Source organism: Cupressus sempervirens, chromosome 9 (assembly GCF_028749045.1).
Source record: "Cupressus sempervirens isolate cs-2001-9-10 chromosome 9, ASM2874904v1, whole genome shotgun sequence".
NCBI classification, from domain to species: Eukaryota; Viridiplantae; Streptophyta; class Pinopsida; order Cupressales; family Cupressaceae; genus Cupressus; species Cupressus sempervirens.
Window position 1 is genome coordinate 110,859,432 of NC_143126.1, and position 22,466 is coordinate 110,881,897.

Genomic DNA, 22,466 nt, shown 5'->3' on the forward strand with positions numbered 1-22,466 from the left:
CCTCCCATCACACCAAAATCATATATTTGGTAGACGTATAGGCAGAACTATTGAGAGAGGAAGCAAGGATCTGGTCTACACTCATAGACATCCAACACATGATCCTTCCTATCATGGACACAATACAGAAACATATTACTCATTGCAAAACATTGGTGCAAGATTAGAACTTCTTTGTGGCTAATCACTTGATCCAATTATCATTAGAAGTTCAAATTGCTCTCTCCACCTATCAAAATTTTTAGAAGACTTGGGATAATACTTTTTCCACCATCCTTAAGGTACATCAATAATTTCTATCTCACTTTGGTGTAGTCATATAAACTGTATATATGTAGTCCTTTGGTATTATTGTCAAAAAAGGGGGAGAGATTCAGCATAATAAGTGAGGAGAGTTATCACTATAAGTGATAGGGGGAGTTAGCACTCAATAGAGTTAGCATGTGTACATAAGTATCTTTGTATATAAATCATCAAGAAGATATATATAAAAATGTATATGCAACAATTCTACAAAGATCAATTTTGAAAAACCAAAATTCATTGAGTCAGGTTATGTACATATGTTTTGGCTTATAAGTGTTTTGTCACTAATGCAAAAGGGGGAGATTGTTGGCATTATATTGTATTTGTCATTAGTGACAACACTTACTTGATTCTGAATGATTACCAAGTTCATCACTCAGTCTACAATGTATACCGAGCATTCATGAAGCTACCGAGTGCATGTGTAGCCCAATAGTATCTACCAAGCATACAGTGCTCACTGGGCTTCATAGTGTTTACCAAATGATGGAAGCCTAGTGTTTACCAAGTAATGAAAGTGTAGTGTTTACTAAGTGAAAGCAAGGTAAACAAAGGATTCAATTTTTACCAAGTGATACTATATCTACCGAGTCTCCAATGGTTACTGAGTTCCAAGCTAAGTTGTGTGATTAGTATGGATTGAGCCTTCACTTGTACCAAGTGCATGACAATGCTAAGTAATGCAGTGGACGCTGAGTATTAGAAGGTTACTAAGTCATCTTGAGAAACCAAAGTTTTCTACTATTTGGCCGACTTAGTAATATTTTGTTCACTTGTGTTTTGGCCGACCTTGCAATTGTAATTATTGAAATGGTATATATGTAATGTATTATATTATTTACAAGGTATTCAAGTAAGTATCAAGATGGACATGTAATATTTTGAGGTGACTAAATGCAAATCAGCAGCAGAGAAAAATATTCAGCAAGATCTACAAGGAGCAGTAAAAATTCATCAGTCACAAGAGGTGATCTATACTTCAAGGATCTAATTAGAAATCAAGTTGTAATTAGATCCACTATTTCATCCTAGTAGGTGAATCAGTTTTGTAAATCATTTAATAGGGTAGACTTAATAGTATTTGTATAAATCTTCTAACTGAGTGCATACTTCAGTGTATGTTTGTAAAATCCTCTAACAAGGTGGACCTAGCAGTCCTTTGTGCTCCTAACAAGGCAGATCACCAGAAGTGGTCAATGTAAGCCTTAACAGGCCAACTTCATACTGTAGTAACAAAGTTTTGTGGGTATCATCCCCACCCCAATTTTACTTTCTATTTGGAAGGTTTCTAGGTTAACAAATCACTTTGTACATGTGTTATGGATGTTTGATTTCTCATATATGTAGTAGATTAGATGAATGAATGGTGAATAGTATATATGGTCAAATTATTGAATTGTTTAAAGTTTTGAGAGTTACTAATTCATCCCTCCCCTCTCAGTAACCTATCATATCTTAAATATTTCCAACACCAAACATGACTCATGAATGGAAAATTATTTCCTATTTTAGTGCAAACATTCACCTATACACAATACACAAATGCTCATTCTATGGTGTATGAGCATCTTCAACCCACACTCTAAAGAAACTTGGTTTAGGTTGTCCAATAGTGACATATAAACAATTTGACTTGTCCACAAGTTCAAATCAACCTTGATTTACTCAAGACATTGGTTTTTGGTTTGGGTTGGAGGTAATATATTCACAAATTTAAAACACTTCCCCTATCATGGAGCTCTACTTCTTGCTGCCATGTCTTCTAACGCAACTGATGTTTCTTCTCCTTACTTCATTCACGGCTACTACTTCTCCTTCTAAATGAAAATTTTGGCATCTATATAGCCCCCAAAATGGGTTCCCTCCTACCTAAGAGGGCCCTGCTTCTAGTGACTAGTCATAGCTGAGGGTGCTCCTTTTGCTCAATAGATTTTATGGTCCTCCCATCATATGTCTTAGGAATACACTTGCATTTAGTGTCTAGTCAACAAATAAATCTCAAAAAATAATAAGTATTTTGAAATGTAGAAAGGGGAACCAATTGAAATTGTTTACTAATCTCTCATTTCTCTACATTGAGCCAGCATCAACATTGACTATAATCTGTCAAATCAAGTAGCAGACCATCCCTTTCATCCATAGTAGGTTTTGGATCACCTTCTTCATTGAATCATTCTCCCAAGCTACCCACTGCAGCCTTCATGCAGCAATCATCTTTTGTGCAACCATAAATGTGACAACATCCATCATGCTTCTAAAAGGAGCAACTATAATGAAGAAAAAGGTGTCACTGCTTTGGCTTTATTTAAAAAATTTCACATACACCCACCCTTTCCTTTCCATTCACCATGGTGTTTTATATTTAAAAATTTGCATGGACTTTTCATTGGAAAGATTTAGAGAACTGGTAGATATGCAAGTAGACTACACTCTAGGTTAGAATCCACTAGAGGCACATACCTGGTTTAAAATTGGTTGGAATTACCATCAAAACTACCATGCTCAAATTCATCAAAAAAGCTCCACACTACCTTTAGTTGCTTATTATTTGGAACTCATTGGCTATAGAAAAGGCTTCCACATGCCTTCAATTTGTTCTTTTATTTTGTTTCGTTGGCAAAGGGATTGAAACTAGCTAAGAAAAGAATGGTGGAGTAGAAGGTAAAAAATGATAGTGCGACAATTTTCAACATCAAGAAAATCTCAGTCAAGAGGAGACTACAGGCCAGTCTTATCTTAGTATTCTCAAAATATATGCTACAATTCCCATCGACATCCTTATTCCTTTCTGCTCCTCCCTTGGGGATGCTTGAAAATTAAACTAAATCATTTACTTCTTGTCATGAAACACATTACTTTGTACTATTTGTAACATCTGTTCAAATCCCACTTTTCTTCAAATATTGGAAGTCAATCCATTTTGGAGAGAAGACATGATAGCCTCAGTGTATAAAATAAGGTTGCATCCTATCATTAGAGGAATCAAAACACCATCTCACAAAGGCTTTACTCAATCTTTGTCTAAAAGATGTCTTAGAATAATGGATAATAAAATGAGATGAAGCTCAAAGTAGTGTAAGCATTAATGCCTAAATCCTTCCTTTACAACTTACCTTGTGTAGACTTGGCATGCCTATTCAGTCTTAGAAAATGTTGTGTGAAATTCTAAATAATTATACTAATTAAAGGAAATGATTATAACACTTCATCAAAACTTCAATCCACAATTCCTAGTTAATCTATAAAAATTTTGTCAACCCCCAAGTGTGTCAAGCTAAAAAAAAATCATTTTCAAACAACTGACATAACAAGTCAATCCACAAAACATATGGAACTAACTAGAATTATCTGACCACTGAATAAGATTTTAAAAACTTAATTCACTTCTTTTTGCAAATTGTCAACTTTGTGCTCAGAGGTCCTTTGACCAGCTTTAAATATTGACAAAAATAACTGACTAGGCTCTAACATCAAGAATATTGATTATCTATTCCACATTCTTGCACCATGTTTAATCTCATCTCATGAAAAATTCTCAATCAAAAGATATTGACTATCAAAGTTTCCCTCTTAGAACTACCTACAATCAAATATGTCAGAAAATAATGAATCACGTTCTATTTTGGCTTTGAAAACTAGGTAAACAAATACTTGGGGACATGAAAACTTGGGCATCGGTTCACTATCATGAGGGAAATATAAATCTAAGATTTGGGCTCATGAGAAATAATAGGATGTATTTGGTGCGCTGTCAAAGTTGACTACTAAAAATTGCAGAGCTGAGAACAATGGTAGAAAAGCATTTTTTGCAAACAGAATGGACCTAGGTAAGTGTGCAAATGGATTTGTCAAGATTCACAAATTGGCACACATAAAGAAGTCTTATAGTAGAATGTAATGGTACAATTCATTCAATCTCACCTATCATGGATTCAAAGTTATGACATCCCGATAAGGGATACCAACCAATCTACACTTTGACACTTGTAAAACTTTACAAATTGCTTTTGGAATTGCATTAAAAAACTAATCAAACGGATTTTTCATAAGCTCAAAATTGAAACATAAAAATTATTTGACCTCTAGAATGTAGTCAAAAATAAATTTTCTCATTTTGGTCAACTCGGTCAAAGCTATAACAAGTCAAATAGGCCTCTCAAAATTTTGAACAATTTGCATCAACATTACAACAATAAACAACCAACTTTAAGGGATTTAAAACCTAGTCAAAACATATTGGAATGACTTGAAATCTAAAATATAGGTTCTCTTGTATGGATAATAAATACTCACAAAGTATTGATTCATGAAATATTATGGGGTGCAAGATACTCAATTATAAACTAGGCCTTCTATAGCTATTTGACACATCGACAAATACCACACACACTAGTGACTGCTAGATGATCAAAAATGCTAAGTATACCAATAGAAATATTTTCTCCCCTTTTTAATTCTAGTTTACTTACTAATTCTAGTGAACCTAAATGTTATTAAAGAACCAATGGACTCTTTGCTAAAAAATAAGACATGGGATATATGCAAGTTGCCTACAGGTAAAAGGGCTTTATAGAATAAATAGGTTTATAGGTTTAAAGAAAAGGATGGAGGTAAGAAAAAATTTAAGGCTAAGTTAGTGATATATGGATTTACATAGAAAAAAAGGCATTAGATTTGATGAGATATTCTCTCCTATTGTAAGAATGACTTCTATTCATACTATTTTAAGTATTGTGGCTACTGGAGATTTGCATTTGGAGTAGTTTGATGCTAAAAAATAGCCTCCCTTCATGGTGATTTAGATGAAGAGATATATATGGCACATCCATAGGGATTTGAGGTCAAATTTAAGGAGAACTTATTGTGTAGAATGAAGAAAAGTTTATATGGCTTGAAGCAAGCACCTCGGTAATGGTATTTGAAATTTGATAGTTTTATGCATGAGCATGGATATAGAAGGTGTCATTTAGATCATTGTGTTTATTTTAAGAGGTTGGATGATGAAAAATACACTATTTTACTTTTATATGTTGATGATATGCTTGTATTCGGGTCTAACATGGATCACATTAAGGGGCTAAAATGTCAGTTAGCACATGCATTTTCTATGAAGGATTTGGGGGCAGCAAAACAAATCCTTGGTATGAATATTTATAGAGATAGGAAGAACAAAAAATTGACATTATCTCAGGTTGATTATATTGTGAAGGTGTTGCAAAGTTTCTCTATGGAGAATGTTAAAGTTGTCAGCACACCTTTACTAGGTCATTTGAAGTTGACTAAGGAGATGGGTCCAAAGAGACAAGAAGAGGAGGATAGGATGTCCAAGGTACCCTATTCTTCAGTTGTAGGAAGCTTGATGTATACTATGGTATGTACAAGGAAAGATATTGTACATGTAGTGAGACTTGTTAGTAGCTATATGAGTCATCTAGGAATTGAGCATTGGAATGTAGTTAAATGGATTCTTAGATATTTGAGAGGAACATCTAGTAGGTGTCTACATTTTGGGTGCTCTACTAATGATTTACAAGGTTATGTTGGCTCAAATTTGGTAGGGGATATTGATACTAGGTCAAGTACTACAAGTTATGTATTTAGTGTTGGTGGGGCAACAACAAGCTAGGTTTCTTGATTGTTGAAGGCTAATGCTTTATCCACTACAAAGATAGAGTATGTTGCTGCTACAGAGGCAACCAAGGAGATGATATGGGTTTAGGTCATATTGGAAGAATTATGACACCTTCAAAAGGATAATTATCTGTTTATAGATAGTCAGAGTGCCATTCATATTGTGAAGAATTCAACTCTCCATTCAAATTCAAAACACATATAGTTGTGGTACCATTTCATTTAATCAGTTATAGATGATGGATAGTTAAAGCTAAACAAGGTACATACAGATAATAATCCATCATATGTGTTTACCAAGGTAGTAACAAGGGATAAGCTGAACTGCTCTTCAACTTTATTTGGTCTTCTTGACTGAACAAAATAAAAGCACAACAAAGTCTAGGGTGGTTTGATATTCTAGTGGGAGCTATAGGTTTATTAGTGTAATGATTAGTCTCCAAGTGGGAGGTCATTATTGTGGAGTCTGATTAGTCTCCAAGTGGGAGATTGTTATGATGTGGAGGCTAATCAAACTCAGAGGTTTATTCTATGTAGTTTTTCTCCCCATATTATTGTAGATGCTTAAAATCATCCCAAACTCTATTTTAATTTATTTAATATTTTCCTTGACATTATAATTATTTATTAATTAATTAATTATATTTTTTCATATCCTTCAACTTATTTAATTAATTTTACTTAATTACATAGGTTCACTTCCCTAATGTATTTTGAATTTAATTAAAATACTCCCCCCTAATATGTTAAATTCATTTAATGCACAATGGTCTCACATTTCCCTTTTAAAAAAATTCAATTTATTTAAAATCCTCCACATGCTTAAGTTTCTTTATTCATTTAACCATCCCACTCTTCATTCTTAATTCTTCCACTATGACATATCTCCCACTTTCTTCATTTGTAATTCTTCCACTATGACATGTCCTCCACTCTCCTCATTTCTTTATTCCTCCACTATGACAAGTCTTCCACCCTTCTCATTTCGTTATTCCTCCACTGTGACATGTCCTCCATTACCTTCAATTTAAAATTGATCCCACTATCTCCCTTTCTTTATTAATTTCATTTTCCATGCTTGCATGGCTTATGTGTCTCCTATGTGGCTCCTATTTGGATTCCACATAGGTGCCACCTCCCCGACACCTTCTCTAACCTATAAATAGAGCCCTCATCTCAAGAATTTTCCATCTCCTCCATATGCATTGTTATCATGTTAGTATAGCCTTAGATAGATCTCCATAATTTTGCATTATTATCAATTCTAAAGCTCTTAGATATTTTATGTGTTGTACTAATCTTTGGTAGTTGATTTAGATTTCATTTTTTTCATTGGTAATTTAGCTTACATTCTTGCATTCCATTTTTCATCTCACATCCTCTTGGAATCGTCTTGAGATTGGCTTACTCATAGCCATTTCTTGAAAGCATTCCTTCACTTATATAGCATAAGATTCATAGTTATTTCATATCATTATCATTGGGATTCAATCAATAATTGTGTTTGGGGAGAGCACATTCACATCCCTCCAATATAAAGCACACCAACAAGGCCTCTTATGGATGCCCTTGTTGAGTTGTTTTGAGGTTGTATGAGGATGTTTATTTTCAATTGCATTGAGTTATAAAACTCAAGCATAGTGTTAGTTGTATTTTGATTTCTTTTTAAAATTTCATATACATGTGCAACTAATGTTTGCTTTTTTACACGTGCTCCATTTGGGATGATTAAAAATGTGTTAGAAAGATTATTCAACCTTCTATCCAGATCTATAGATCATTTTGTCAGATTCAATTGCTAAAATTAGGTCCATGTGTTCAAAGTCACTCTTTCTATGCAACCTTAAAATGCTAATAACTTGTGCAACCAAAATTTTTTTTCATTAATTTTTAATTATTATTTTATCAATTAAAACCTACATGTTTTTTATTGGAATGAATGCTAAAACACATTCTTGAGTGCCTTAAAGATAACACATCTTTCATTGTAATGCATGCTAGTAAAATTCACTCTTGAATGCATAAAGATCAAAGAACAATACTATCATACACATTTTAATCTGGGTTTAAAATGAATATCATCAAATCTTGAATGCTTAAGTATCAAAGAACATTGCAATGAACCTTTGGATTTGGAGCTTAAAATGAATTCACTCAATCTTGAATGACTTAAGGAAATTTTTTTCATTTTCAGCAATTTTCTTATGTTGAAGACAATCGATTTATTTTATGTTGATGAATTCTTGCTTTTATTATGATGACGAGACTATCAAGTTGGAAAGAAAAATGCATGCTAAAAAATGAGTGTCTTCAAAGTAGATAGAAAATCTAAGCTTCATTAGAAAAGAAAAAGTTTCTTTTAAACTTCTAAATAAAAAGGTTTTGTTCAATTAAGGGTGCATTCAAGATTGAATTTGATTGTTTTATCTTTATTCATTCAAGAGTGTGTTTGAATTTTGAATTTAATTCCCACATTCATTCACAGACAAGTGTTTAAGCATTCAAGTTCATTCCAAAATAAATTTAAGGAAAAATCTGTAAGAAATATAGAAAGAGTAACTTTGAACACGTGCACTTGATTTTAGCAATTGAATTTGACAAAATGATTTATAGATCTAGATAGCGGGTTGAATCAGCTTTCTAACACATTTTGAATCATCCCAAATAGAGTTCATATGCAAAGGTTATAAATGTTTGAATAAAAGTGTTTCTGTATGGATTTCAAAGAGAGAAGGGTTTGAGTTATACCCCTTGAAAATAAGCCCTTTGGTTCTAGGTGATCACAAATTAGAGGAATTCAAATGCACTTTAAATACATTAGATAGTTAGTTTGAACTTGTGAAGTGGGTCCCACCGAGTGTGCCAAAATGTAAGCATAACAACCTAACTTGTTAGAAGCATGTGTAAACATGAAAATGTTAGCTGCACATGTATATCAAATATTCAAAAGAGAGAAAAATACAACTAACACTATGCTTGAGTTTTACAACTCAATGCAACTAAAAAAAAAAATCCTCATTCAACCTCAAAGAAACTCAATAAGGGCATAGATAAGAGGCCTTGTTGGGTGTTTTAGATTGGAAGAATGTAAATGTGCTCTCCCCAAACACAACTATTGAATCCCAATATCTCTAAGAATGAAATTCAAAATGTATGTACTAACTAGATATGAAGAGAGTGTTTTCAATAGTGGCTATGGATACAACCATGTTCAAAACACTCAAGGATGGTGAATGTGGGTGCCAAAAATAAACTAATTTAACAATGCAAATGCAAATGAACTAGCAACTATCTTAGTAACAATGCATAAAATCTTTAAGGGCTCTAGAAATATACGATCATGATAAAAATGCATTTTTTGGAGAGGTTTGTGGAGGTGGTACCTATGTGGCATCCACATAGGAGACACATATGCCATGTAAGGGTGGCAAAGGAATTTAATAAAGAAAGGGAGATAGTGGATTCAATTTAAAATTGAAGGTAATGCGGGACAAGTCATAGTGGATGAATAAAGATATGAGGAGAGTGGAAGAGATGTCATAGTGGAGGAATAAAGAAATGAGAAGAGTGGAAGACATGTTATAGTGCAGGAATAATGAAATGAGGAGAGTGGAAGACATGTCATAGTGGAAGACATGTCATAGTGGAGGAATAATGTCATAAATGTCATAAATAAAACATTTAAGAATTTATTCAAGCGGATACAAGTAAAGGATAAATGAATTAAAAATTCATTTAAGGGCTATGTGGATAAAGGAGGACTAAACGATTTTAAGAAATAATTTATTAAATTTGGTGGAGGATAGGTTAGGATTAAGATTAAATTTGATTAATCTTAATTAATTTTTGAGAAACTTAGGCATGTGGAGGATGTTAAATAAATTAAATTTATTTAAAAGGGAAATATGAGGTCATTATGCATTAAATGAATTTAACACATTAGGGGGGAAGTATTTGAATTAAATTTAAAATAAATTAGGGAAGTGAACCTATTTAATTAAATAAAATTAATTAAATAAGTAGAAGAATATGAAAATATATAATTAATTAATTAATAATTAATTATAATGTCAAGGGAAATATTAAATTAATTAATATAGTGTTGAAGACAATTTTATGTGTTTATATTTTGCCCCTCTTTGATGTAGTGTTGGGATCCCATTGCATCAAAGAAAAGAAAACCTAGGTTGCCCCAGCAAGTATAGAGTCATAGGAGTTGTGTCATAGCGACGACAAGGGAGGAGGGTGCCCCATTGAGGAAATGGGGTAAATAAGAAAAATAATTTTCCCCATTTTCTAGAAAATAGAATTAGAAGAAAAAGGGAAAGGTTTAAACAAGACCCTTGTCTCAAACAAAAATCACAATGAAGCCCTTGTCTAAATGAAACCTAACTAAATGAATGCATGGGATTCAGTTGTGTTCATACGGAAGAGCATACCCTAGTTTTATATTGCAATAGGAGTGATGTACTAGATGCTATAGTATCATAGATGAAAAAAGTTCCTTTACATAGACTAAACTCTCAACATAATAGATGTAGGGTTCAAAGCCATGATGGAAAAAATGACATGTACACACTAGAGAAGGTCTGGACACATCCAAATTCTTTTCAAGGATCTTGATGGAAAGTGTGCTAACCTATTTCCCCCTGTGAGAAATGCATAACCATAACTTGAAACTAACATAGATGTGCTAAAGAACCATGAAAATATCAAAAAATAACATGTAATCAAGTTAAGTCATTCAAATGATACCAACATATTGAAGATCGAGGCACACATGGGGAGAATATCATTGATACACAAAGATAAAATCAACAAAAGACCTTATGACCAAGTAGTCATTCAGTCCATAGTTCTTGCCATGAACTTTATTTTGATTGTGAATTTGTTAAGCTTATGTAGGAAGGATTCATCTTCTATGGTGAAAATTAATTGTTTGATTAAAATGTATTGAAATATTTGTGATTGTTCACTGGAAATTGTGTGAAAGGAACAAGGTTCTCAAATCATTTAGTCTTAGTCTGAATTTGTGCAAGCTTTGTTTGCAATCACTAATTTGATAACTCAATTTGATGGAGTGAAGCTCAATTTCATGGGATCTGATGATGATTAGAAGAATATGGATAAGATATGATAATATGATTGATGAATTGAATTGAATGAGTGAATGATTTTTATAAGATTGAAATTGATTTAAATAAAATTATTAGAAGAAGTGAATATGATTAGATGAGAGAAGAATTGAATTGAGTGAATTAATGAAAAAGGACTAGATTAGGACCACTGACAAGGGAGATCCAAGGAATGGAAAAATAGATAAGAGGGGTGTGGATATCTGAGTGGAGGAATAATATGGGGGACCAAAGGATCTAGTAGAAGACAATGGGGAGCCAAGGACCATGTTACAAAGGAGTTACCAAAAATGCCCCATACCAAGGATAGAATAATGGAAGGAAAATATGGGGAGAAAGGATGCATGAACATGGAAGGATGGTCCAAAGGCTAGTGCATGGAGGAAGTGAAGGCATGTGTTCTTTCAAAGCATGTATGAACATTTTTTAATTGTAGACAGTGATAAGGATGATGCATTTTTCATGGTAGATAGTGATAAGGTATACATTTAGGCTATTAGGCCTAGAATTGCATGGGTGAAACCTCTTGGATATGAGGTTAATATTGATGAAATAAATGACATTATTGAGGCACCTGTAAATGAAATAGTTGATCCCAAGGCTACATATTTTGGTACTTATGATGAAGCCAACACCAGGATAAAACTAGAGATTAAACTCCATTATGTGGTAAACAAAGAGAAGAAAAGAATTGCCAAGTTGAAAACTAGTTCCACACATTTGTTGACTGAGGGAAAAGGTGAGGATGAAGAAGTAGAGAATGAGGAAGAATTAGAGGAAGAGGAACCATTGAAGAAGAATGAAAAGGTAATCATTACCAAGCCTGCCAAGCCATCCACTATTGTGTTTACTTGAAGGGCCTTAAAGAAGAAAGTTGACAAGGAAGGAGGAGATATAATATTCAGAAAACCTCCACCCACCTTCCATGATAGGTTAAAAGAACTATAGGATGGGGCCAGCATAATTTTTTTTAAGGCATTAAATTATGAAACGAGGACTAAGGAAGAAAAGAAGCAAATTGAAGACCTAGTGATGGACAAAATGGGTAAGTGGAAACACTCACTAGACCAACTTACTTCTCAGCTTCCTAATATTTTGATGGATAAAATAAAGCCAAGATGAGAATTTTGCATGCAAACTATAAACAAAATTTGTGGGAAAAATCTAAGGCAACTTATTTTGAGCTTAATAGATAAGGAGATTACGAAATCTCTAAGGAAAAATGAGGAGAAATCAACTCTAAAATTTAATACTTGTTTAGTTTTGATAAAAGATATTGAATATGTTGTAAGAAATGCAACAAATACCAAGAAGAATATATATCTTATTCATAAACTAAATGATTTAGCTATTGAAGTGAAAGCTGATGATGATGATGACAAAGAGGAGAAACATGAAGAGGAAAATGTTGAAGAAACAAAAAATTTTGATAATGAAGAGGAATAGGAGCAAGAGGCTACCAAGGAAGAAATGGAAGATGATTAGGAAACCAACCTAGTTAGAATTGTTGTAGTGGTTATAGCCTCACTTCCTCATTCTCTAAGCAAGGTAGTGACTACATCAAGCACATAGATGACCTTTGAAGGATTGATTACGACCAACACACCAAGCATAACCAACTAATCAATCTTTGCACCAACTTAGCTTAGCACAACATTAATTGAAGTGACCACTTCATCTACTGAGTTGTAGACTCTTCCCTCTTCTTCCATGTTGGCTATATTAGTTTTTGATTCATCAATTTTAGTTACTGTAGATACTTCTTCATTTATTTCTATAATAAGTACAATATCAATTTTTGTGGCTAGGCCTATTATATCTAAAATTGTTTCAATTCCTAGTAAACAAGAAATAAGTGTAAGGATGGTTGAGACCAAGTCTCAACCGAGAAAAAAATATTTTGAGCCATGGAAAAGAAAGTAGGAGTAAATAGACCTTAATGAGGAAATTGTAATCCCAAATTGGGACATTTCCAAGCTTAATCCTAATCAAATGCAAACATTTGGTGAACTTCTCCAAAAGAAAGCCAAGTAGCAAAGGCTAAGAGAAGAAAGGGACAAAAAGTTCAAAATTTTTGAAGATGCCAAGAATATTTTGGCAGAGGTGCTAGGTATAGAGGTTAACTCACCACAACCAATTTTGTTTTAGCTGGTAGAGATAGTTCAAAAGGTTAGTGAAGATATAGATGGATAGGATAAGTTACTATAGAAGGTAGAGAATAAATTTTAGAATAAAGTTCTAGAGAACATTGTTTAGCAAATTGCAATTTATCAAGTAGAACTCTCCACCATTTTGGTTTCCTTGGAAATTTCATGTACAAATGTATCAATACTTTTTGGTAAATTGTGTGGTGTTCCAAATGTTACTAAGGAAATAAAACAAAAATTGTCCAAGATAGATGAAGACCTCTAGGTGAGTGCTCAACAAGTATAGCTTGACCCTAGTTCAAGCTTTGTAAATTTCAATAAGATTAAATTTTTAATAGATTTATAGGTAGAAATTCTTAGAGAAGAGGCCAAAATAAGATCTACATTAGTAGATATTTAGAACATGATTCTTCCCAACATGGATGCACTTCAAACAATTACACATTCTAAAACCCTCATCCATTTTAACTTCTCCATAGCAAGTCACATTATTGAGTTGTCAGCAGAAGTGCAGATTGCACGTCACACATGTAAGGTCTTGTAGGAAAATTGGGACAAAACATTGGCTATAATACTCAAGGTACATTCAAGATTTTTATCTCATTTTGTTATTAATATGTAAATATATAGAATAAATCTTTAACATTATTGTCAAAAGGGGGAGAAGATACAAGAAAAGTTATGGAAGAAGATATAAATAGAAAGGGGGAGAAGATATAGAAGATATAGGAGGAGAAGATATGGACATATGGAAATGATAAGCTATGGGGGAGAAAATGTAAGAATTCTACATAAGTTGTAAAGGAGATAGATGTATAGCAAGTATGGATAGTATACTATATAGAAGCCTTACCATGTATAGAAATATATCTTACAAAACCAATTTGTGAAAATTTCAAAAACAATATACTCTACTGAGCTAGAATCACAAGGTGATGGATAAAGATATTCAATAACTTTTTGAATTTAGTTTTAGCTGATAAGTGTTTTTGTCACTAATGCGAAAGGGTGAGATTGTTAACATAGTAGTCAAGTTTGTTATTAGTGACATACACTTATTTAGATTGTAAGAATCTAATGAGCTTATTGTATAGTTAACAACATTTGCCAAACATTTTAGTCACTACCAAGTTCTATAGTTGCTACCAGGTCCTTTGGACAAATTCTAGTGTTTACCGAGTAGCCACAATTAGTGTGAAGATCAATAGTATAAATCAAGCATCCCAATGTATGCCAACTTTACTAGTGCAAACTGAGCTATGCAATGATTAGCAAGTTCATAGTTGTTGTGATGTGAGTCTCGTGTTAACCAAGCTACTCAATATTAACCAAGTGACCCAGTTTATACCAAGCTCAAGGTGATAGTTTTTACTAAGGTATGTAGAGGTAAACAAGTGATTCAATTTATATGATGACTGAGTTTAAGACTACTTGGAAGTGATCAATATGGACCGAGCTTCTACGTCTACTAAGTGCATGACAATGTCAAGTAGTGATAGTGGATGTTGACTATTAGAACTGCACCAAGTTAGTCTTTAGAGCCTAAGTGTCTACATTTGAGCTAACTTGGTAATATTTGTGTAAATTTGTATTGTGGACAACTTTATAGTTTCTATAATTGGATTGGTATATATGTAATGTATTGTATCACATCCAATGTAATGAATAGAATGTGAATGCATGTGAAAATGTGTGTATGGAATCAAAGTGATCATCAGAGAAGAGTAGAAAGTGAGAATTACAAAGGCTACAATAGTATAAGGAGCAACAAAGATTCATCTATCACAACAGGGTGATTAATACACTTAAAGAATCTCATTTAGCAAAACAAGTTGTAGATCAAAGATCAACTACTACTTCATCCTAATAGGTAGATCAATCAAATCCTTTAACAAGTTAGACCTAACAATCTTATGAAAATCTCTTTACTAAGTGCATACTTCATTGTATGTTTGTAAATCCTCTAACAAGGTGGACCTAGTAGTCCTTATTGCTCCTAATAGGGCATATCATTAGAAGTGATCAATGTAAGCCTTAATAGTCCAACTTTATACTACTGTACTAAAGCTTGTGGGTATCATCCCCACTGTAGTTTAACTTTCTATTTGGAAGGTTTCTAGGTCACCAAATCTTTGTGTCAAAGTGTTATGAATTCTTTCATGTTTTCAATTTCTCATGCATGCAATTAGATCATAATATTCATATCGGATTAAGTGTTAATTGGATTAAAGTTTTAGAACGTTTAGAATTTATTGATTCACCCCTCCCCTCTCAATAGCTTAGCATTGTTAAGAATATTTCCAACACACCTATCCATAGTGACATCACAAAGGATATCCCATATAGTTCAAAGGACATAGTTTATGTACGTCATTGAACTTGAGAAGATCAATAGGTGGCACATGATTGCAATATGAAAAAACTTGAGGTTTATGTAATGTGGGCAAGCACTTGCAAGACATGTGGCATATGATGATGTCATGGGCCTATACTCTTTGAAAGGTAATAGTACTTTATGCAAAATTGGCACTTGTCAAATATGTTGGTGTAAAATAATGCATTTATTAGTTAGTTTGTCAAACTAGATCTTAAAAAGGCATGATTTTATAACACTGTTGATCTTGAGAAGATTAATAGGTAGTGCTTACTAGCATTATCAAATTGACTAAACTTTAAACAAAGAAGGGAAGTGCCCAAACAACATTTGGCAAAGTGGGACCTATCATAAAAAAGATTATTGAGTCATGCCATGGTGGAAAAATGTGATGAGATGGAACATAGTAATTGGTAAAGCAATACATGTACTTGATAGGTAGGAGATGAATGTACTAGTGAGACCACAATTTTAATGCTTAATTGGGAAGTTATAATGATCTATTATGATCCTCAATCTTCCAAAGATTGACGATCAACACTTCACTACATTATGAAAATGACTAAGCTTTAGTCAAAGCAGGGAAGTGCCTACATGACACATGGAAAGTTTTCAAAAGTTTCAAAGTAGGTTTTCTATTTTCAAAATTGGTCATCTAATGCTTTAGAATCAATAGAGGAAATTCAAATTTGAGGCGTGACATAAAAATTAACTATTAGAAACATTAATGTTATTTAGCGCCACTTTGTGCAACCTTAATGCTATAGTATAATTTGAAGTTCACCATTATTGAGCCACAAAATTGCAAAATTATTAGAGCACAAGTGTTTCTAGAGCTAGGGCATGAAATTTTTTAGGGTTTTCAGCAATTTGCAAAGTAATTCACCAAGAAAGATCAGCAAGAAAAAGGCAGGTAAGTTGTTTGAAACCTTTCACTATTGAAAAATTGTAATTGTGCTAGGGTAAGTTGAGAAAATGTTTCCTTGTAATGATTTTTTTGGCAAGGCAAATTATTTGAAAAGATAAGTTCATGATGATTTTCAAGAATATATGCCACCCTTAGTAAATGAATTGACTAAGGGTGGAGAATTCATTCCCAAAACCCGTAGGTTGATAGTCAGTGAAGGCTTTTATGATAAAACAAATTATTTGAGGGATGTACAGGTTTCTATTGGAGGTTTAGAACTATTTAAGAAATGCTTTACAGAATAAAATTTGGACACCCGAATGAGCAATGTGTGGGAATTTGATATAGGGAAATTGATTGTTCCTAGAGTTTTCTTTGATAGTGACCTAGTAGTAGACATGGCTAGAAAATATGATCCAATTACCAAGATTGTTAAAAACCATGTAGGGGATAATCTTTTTAGGGTTTCACCTAAATTAATCAAAGAAGTGTTTAAGCTTAACCCTAACCATTTTGTCCATGAAAGAATCGATATGGAAGATTTTCAAGCTAGGTATGATGCTCAGAGGGTATACCTAAGGGGAGGACCATTATAACAAAATTTTGTTAAAATTGGATCATTGCCTTGGGTCACACTAAATACCCTAGGAACCCTTGTTGAAAAAGTATTTTAATCCTAGGGCATAGGCCTTATATTTTTCTCTCCGAAAGATCTTTGGAATGGATAAGAAATATCACATTCAAGGTTCTATTTTGCTCATCATAGCTCAAACTTTGTAGTTTGGAATGAGTTCAATTATGGATTTTTTTACTTTTCTAGCTAAAGAAATTCATAATGGGTTAATTGGAATAGCACAGGCTAAGGTTAATAGGACTTTTTGCTAGTATTCTTTACTAATGTATATATGTGTAAATAAAGGAGTTACTTTCTTCTAAGTCTATGCTCATGATCAATACTAGAGCCACAACACAATGTTCATAAATTCTTCAAAAATATAGATTCCTTCATGTTCCTCCATGCAATAGCTTTCACACCATCTTTCCATGTCCATGCATCATTTCTTGCCATATTTCCCAGCATTTTCTTATCCCTGGAATGGGGTATTTTGGTTAAAATCCTTTGCAACATGGTCTTTGGCTCCACATTTTCCTATACTAGATCATTTGGTCCCCCATATTATTACTCCATTCAAATATCCCCACCCTTTTAATCCATTTACAATTCCTTCAATCATAGTTGTGTTTGGGAGAGCACATCCACATCCCTGAATATTGACCACACCAACAAGGCCTCTTATTAGTGCCCTTGTTGAGCTTCTTTGAGGTTACATGAAGATGTTTCTTTTCAATTGCATTGAGTTGTAAAACTCAAGTATAGTGGTAGTTATTTTTTTCTTTCTTTTGAATATTTGGTATACATGTGTAACTAATGTTTGCTTATTTACGCATGCTCCCAACAAGTTAGGTTTTCATGCATACATTTTGGTACACTCAGTGGGATCCACTTCACGGGTTTAAACTAACCATCTAATTTATTTTCAGTGCATTTGAATTCCTTGAGCTTGTGGTCATGTGGAACCAAGGGGATCATTTATAATGGGCTTAACTCAACCCCTTCTCTCTTTGCAATCCATACAGAAACACTTATAACCAAAAATTTATAAATTTTGAATATAAACTTCATTTGGGATGATTCAAAATGTGTTAGAAAGCTGATTCAACCCTCTATTTGGATTTGTGGATCATTTTGTTAGATTCAATTGCTAAAATCAGGTGCACATGTTCAAAGTCTCTCTCTCTCTCTCTCTCTCTCTCTCTCTCTCTCTCTCTCTCTCTCTCTCTCTCTCTCTCTCTCTTTGTTTGTGTGTGTGTGTGTGTGTGTGTGTGTGTGTCTATATATATATATATATATATATATATATATATATATATATTTATTTATTTATTTATTTATTTATAAAATTAAAATTTTAAAAAAAATCTTGCAGATTTTTCCTTAAATTTGTTTCTGAATGAGCTTGAATTATTAAACTCTTGTCTTTGAATGCATGTGGGAATTAAATTAAAAATCCAAACACACTCTTGAATGGCTAAAGCTAAAATAATCAAATTTGATCTTGAATGCACCATTAATTAAAAAAAGTCTTTTTATTTGGAATTAATGTTTCAACACAATCTTGAATGCCATTAAGAAATTGAACATTTCATTGGAATGAATGATAACACAATCTTGAATGTCTAAGGATCAAATAAAATTGCAATGAACATTTCAATTTGGTACTTTAAACAAACAAAAATTAGGTGCATGCATTCAAAGTCACTCTTTGTATGCAACCTTAAAATGCTCTTAACTTGTGCAAGAGAAATTATTTTTCAATGATTTTTAAAAGAAATACATTAGAAAATTGAAAGAAATCTACTTTTGAAGTAAATTTAATCTTTTTGAAATATTTTTAAAGTGTTTTCCACACATTTTCATGTTCAGGTTTAAAATGTATCTACACATCTTAGTTTGGATTTAAAATGAACTAGTGTATTTTAAACCACAAGACTTCTTATGTATTCTCTCCTCTCATGCCTTTGAGTGATCTTAAGAGCACAAGAAATAAGTGGTCTTATTTATATTTTTTAGGGGGGCTACCTAGGAATTTAATCACCCCTTGGGATGACATCAACTCTAGTATTCTAGTGGAGTATAAATATGAAGAAGTGAATTGAAAGACACCTCTCTTGGAAGTAAAATATTATCACTCTTGGCTAAGCCCCAAAGAACTATATACCTTTGGAAACTAAAGGTAGAGAATTGGGATACCATCTACTCCTGGCTATGTGGCACTATTTTCTTTTATCTATATATTTGGACCTCACATACCTTGTGTATATTGAGTACATCCCCTACTTTAGCTTGTATAATCCTAGTTGAAACTTTACAAAATTGTTGGTGTGTTTGACATGCTTAAGTGTTTAAAACCTTCCTAGACATATGTCCTCTTCCCCCATGTTTCCAAGACCATAACCCTCATGTCCCATCTAGCTTGAATCATCCATGTAATTCCCCATATTTATAGCTTAACATCCAAAGCCATCATCCTTGTCCATCTTTCATCTTGACTATCCTTTACCTTCCATCCATCCATATGGTTGATATATCCCTTGCACATTATCCATACATTATCTGATATACTCTCATTCTTTCATATTTTGATCTTGATAGTATATCCATCTCTTGCATCCCATTAGTTCCTTTCATGTTCATATCCTCATTATCCTCCATCAATAATCCTATAGGATTCCATGCTCCTTTCATTTTTCTTTTGTCTTGATTATTGCAAGATATTCCTCCAAAGCATGTCATTGTTGATTCCTCTTCTCCTCTAGATCCAAGCATTTATCCATCTCATTATTCCATTATCCCTCAAGATCCATTTATCCCACTTTCTCCATCTCATGATTCCCTTATCCCTCAAGATCAATTTATCCCTCTTAGTCCATCTCATGATTCCTTTATCTCTCAAGATCCATTTATCCCTATTAGTCCACCTCATGATCCACTTCCTAATCAAGATCAAGACATTCCATGTACTACACACATTACCAATTCCATTATGTCTCAAGAGTTAGCATTCATAGATTCTCTATCTCATGAAGATGTTGCTTGTATAAAATCTACTAGCTCCCCTCCCTATCAAGATCAAAATGTCCTACCTCATATTTTCCCTCCATCTCAAGAGTTAGCATCCATATATTATCTATCTCATAAAGATGTTCCTTCTACAAAATCTACTAGCTCTCCTCCCTATCAAGATCAAAACGTCCCACCTCAGATTTCCCCTCCATCTCAAGAGTTAGCATTCATAGATTCTCCATCCATTAAAGATATTCCTTCTATAGAATCCACTAGCTATCCTAACCTATCCTCCACCAAAATTGATAGATAATTTCATAAAATCATTTATTCCTCTTTTATCCATCTAACCCTTATATAAATTTTTAATTCATTTATCTCTCACATGTCTCCACTTGAATGATATTTTAAATGTTTTTTTTATGATATCTATGACATGTCTTGCAGACTCCTCATTTCTTTATTCCTCCACTATGACATGTCTTCCACTCTCCTCATTTCTTTATTCCTCCACTATGAAATGTCTCCCACTCACCTCATTCTTTATTCCTCCACTATGCCATGTCTCCTACTCACCTCATTCTTTATTCCTCCACTATGACAGGTCTCCCACTCACCTTATTCTTTATTCCTCCACTATGGCATGTGCTTTAGAACTATACTAGCATGATAACAATGCAAATGAGGGAGATTGATCTAATGCTATACTAACATGATAACAATTCATATGGAGGAGATATAGAATGAAACTAACATGATAACAATGCATATGGAAGAGAGATCTAGAATGAATCTAACATGATAACAATGCATATGGAGGAGATCTATCTAATGCTATACTAGCATGATAATAATGCATATGGAGGATCTCTTGCATCAGTCGCTAGTTGTTCTAACTATGTCTGCCTATCGTTTCTAGTGTCACTTTTGAGATTCCCCTCACAATTAATCTCTTGCATCAATCACTAGTTGTTCTAACTATGTCTACCTACTATTTCTCATGTCACTTTTGAGATTTCCCTCATGGATGATCTCTTGTGTCAGTCACTAGTTGTTCTAATAGTGTCAACCTACTATTGCTCATGTCACTTTTTGAGATTCCCCTCATGGATGATCTCTCTGATGTCTATCACCAATTGTCCTAATTGTGTCTATCTACTATTGTTCAACTTCCTATCAAGGTTCTTCGTACCAAAGATTCCTCTCTGACTTTAGTCACTAGCATTTCTAACTATGTTTCTCTACTATTGTTAGCCTATGGAAGAGATTTATTTCATGCATGTTTTGAACATTGAACATTGATATCAATCCTACAACACTCAAAATGATAAATTTTTTGTGATATGCTGAGCTTTTCTTTGTTTATTTTTCTTTTTCTTTATCATGTCTCTTCAAGCAACTCGATGATGTCACTTTTGATTAGAGAAGTGAGGACTTGGGACTTGATCTTTTCTTTTCTTTTTGTTTGATGGTCTAGTTTCAATGATCTAATGCATCCATATAAAAGGGTTTTCCACTATAAGAGCCTCCATCTCATATTGGATGGCCATGTGTAACTCAGCTCCTTTTATATCAATAAATCGGTGAGGTTGGTTCTTCTCCATTACTTGTTGGAGTGAATTCTCTATTCTATAGTAAATAATTGTACTCATCCTGCTAAGTGAATGAATAGGTCACTATAAGTATATCTAGCACACTTCTATCTTAGGTTATGAATGTAAGGGTGTTTTTGAACATAATACTTACTAATTACTTATCATAAGTAGGATCTCATGTGTCTAGTGTGTTTACATGCAAGAAATATTCTAGTCATCCTAGCATTTATGCTTTGATGCTGATGTTCACTTGCTACATTAAAAGGGACAAATGTTCTAGTTATTCTAGCTTCTTGTGCCTTGAATGCTTATATTTAATCCCAACAAAACTAGAATAGATATCCTATTCATAGTCCTATGATTGAAATGTCAGTGAGGATTGTATGACATCTGGGATTTCACTATACACTCAATGATGATAATTATCAAAGCATGGTAACTAGACCTAGGGTTGCATCTAGCATGGGGTAGCATTGCATAAGCACATGGTTCAATCACTAACTTGCTTACATCCTTTGTAATAAGGGATTGTTGGCTTCTCCAAAGTATCATCTTCTTCACTACTAAACAAATGATCGATTAATCACCTTCTTAGCTACATTTGGCTATTCTGAACCCATTTTCAAGATCAAATTTGAAATTTGATACACTTAAACAACTCAAAATCCCATTTTAAAATTTTGGGACCGATACGATCGAGTGCTTGCATAGCCCATTTTTCTAATACTTTATGCATCTTGGAATCT